This window comes from Neophocaena asiaeorientalis, unplaced genomic scaffold (assembly GCF_003031525.2).
Source record: "Neophocaena asiaeorientalis asiaeorientalis breed wild unplaced genomic scaffold, Neophocaena_asiaeorientalis_V1.1 scaffold644, whole genome shotgun sequence".
NCBI classification, from domain to species: Eukaryota; Metazoa; Chordata; class Mammalia; order Artiodactyla; family Phocoenidae; genus Neophocaena; species Neophocaena asiaeorientalis.
The window spans coordinates 289,724-292,233 of NW_020174562.1; the positions used below are offsets into that span (position 1 = coordinate 289,724).

Genomic DNA, 2,510 nt, shown 5'->3' on the forward strand with positions numbered 1-2,510 from the left:
ATGTAGGATCTTGGGCCAAATATAGTATTAGGATTCTGGAGATTGGGTACTTGATATTCTGCCTATGGTAAACTGTGAACAAGCATTCTGGAGGTAATGGCTCATTTGTCCCCATGAACAGTAACATCTGAGCAACATATGGTAAGGACTTCCTGATGGTTGTACTCCACGGACATTCCATGGTAAAGCTGTGGCATCTCATCATTGGATTACCACCACCATCTGTCTTCAGGGTCATTAAAATCCCACTTAAACCTGATTCTCAAAAAGGCCCCCCCCCCCCCCGCCCTTCTGTAATTTCTCCAACTCTGCTCTCATTATAGAGTACAAGTCTTTTTCGAGCCCGAGTTTCCATAGTTTGCACATCAATTTTTTTCAAGTATGTCTACAGCGTGTTGACTGTGTTCAGCCCCAGGTCATTTCCTAAAAGGTTCAGATTAACCAGGCTTTTACTGCTTCTGAGAACAGAAGAGAGATGCTGGCAGCAATCAGGTGTTAAATTGCATTTCTCCAACCCAAGTGTCTCCAACACATAATTTGGACGTTTCAGAAGCCTGCCCAGCTCTTTCACCCCATCATCCTGAACATCAGGTTTCCCAACATCCAGAATCTTCACATTACGATTGTGCTTAAGGGAGTGAGCAAGCTCTCGACAGCCCTCCACCATGAAACAACAATCTGATGGGTCCAGGTACTGCAGGTTGCAATCAGGATGACTCAAGGCCTCACAGAGAAACTTCACTCCCTCATCTCCCAGGTTATTCTTCCACAGATTCAGGTGTGTCAAGCTCTTGTTCTGGAGGAGAGCATCTGACAAATACCTACAACTGGGTGCACCAAGCTGGGAGAACCAGAGCACCAATCTCTAAGACACACTTGGGGTAAATCAGGGAAGCACACAGCAGCCTTACACCAACATCTTGGAGCTGATTAATTCCCAGGTACAGGTGAGTCATTTCCTGGGTGCTGGTGAGAAGCAAGGCCAGGTCCTCACAGCTGGCCACCGACAGGTTGCACTTCTCCAGTGACAGCTCCTTCAGGGGACAGTTGGATGTCTCGATGGGCCCCCACAGTCTTTTCAGCTCAACATTAGAGAGATTATTGTCCCCCAGGCTGAGAAATTCAGACTTGAGTTCTTGCTGAGTTCCCTAAGGAGCTGATGGCAAACTCAAGAGGTGAAGCTACAAGATTCCAACCAAAGATACTTGACCTTGCAAGCTGAGTGCTCAAAGTTCTAAAAATTATCATGGATACAGTAATTCCTAGGTTGTTAGAGCTCAGGTCCAGATGGGTCAGCTTGTGCTTACCATGAAACACAAGGACAAGCTCCTTCAGAAGCTTCACGGAAGATATCGATTTGCATGTCAGTTTTTGGGGTTTGCACCTTGGATTTTTCAGCTCATAACAGTTTCTTCATAGATGAAGTATTAAGCTTGCTTCATACATTCAGTATTAAGTACCAGGTACAGTTTTCTCATGTTCCCATTGCAAAACATGGAGCGAATATTTTCCCACTGATGTATCCTAAAATTGACAACACTTGTCTCCAGAGTTTCCAAGTCAGAAGTCAATTTTGTTTCAAGGATTGGACCCCTGACAGAGAGCCTCAGCTTAACTTTTCACAGTGCTTTAGGCAAAAGGAAGAAACCCGGAGTTGCTGATACCCATAAATGTCAAGATCAGCTTCAAGGAGGTGATTTAAACTCTGCCTTGCAAAGTTTTCGTCTTGAGTCTCATGTAAGCACTAGAAAAACTGTAGGATTTCAAAGTGGACTGAGACAGCATTATACTTCTCCAACTCTTCTGCCCAATCTAATAATTCATCCATTACCCTAGGACATTTCACAGTGTAAAGTATCTTCTAGTTCTCTTGCTAGGTCTCTTTTAAAAAGACCAAAGAAAAAAGAGCCATCTGAAGCCAATAGAAGTTTGTGTTAGGAGCCCAGCCCCTGATGATAGTCTTGGAAGGTATGGCAGGGGTTGTGAGGACCACCCTGGCAATGAAGGTCATGCTGCACTGGGCAGAGGGCATGTTCTTTCAGCCCATATTCTCCTGTGTTTTCTATATCAGCTGCCATAAAGTGGGAGAGATTGTGATCACCACCTTTGCTGGCCTGCTTTCCAGGGACTGGCCTGACTCTCAGGTCTCCATTGAAGAGTTCAGGAGTCATCCCTGAGAGGCTTCTGTTTGTCACTGACAGCTCTGAAGAAATGACTATGTCCTCCAACTCATATGAAAGCCCGCCCTGTACAAACTGGTACCAGCAGTCCCAAGTGGCTAGAATCATACTCCATTTGTTGAAGAAGGACTTGGTTCCCCTACCTTACTGACAATGACCAGAGACTATGGTAATGAAGATCTTAAAAATTTGTCATTGAATCCATGCTTTGTCGCCATCTCAGTGTTCACAGAGGGAGACTGGGAGGAGTATTTCACCAGGTTCTTTGGTGACCAAGACAAAGCTAATAAAATCTTGCATTGGGTAAGAAAAATGGAAACTCTATTTTGT

The 2,510-nt window shown here is 44.7% G+C and overlaps 1 pseudogene; it reads right to left on the reverse strand.

The window, feature by feature from the left end:
* Positions 1 to 385: 385 nt before the first annotated feature.
* Positions 386 to 2,288, reverse strand: LOC112408282 (NACHT, LRR and PYD domains-containing protein 13-like; annotated as a pseudogene).
* Positions 2,289 to 2,510: the final 222 nt, after the last annotated feature.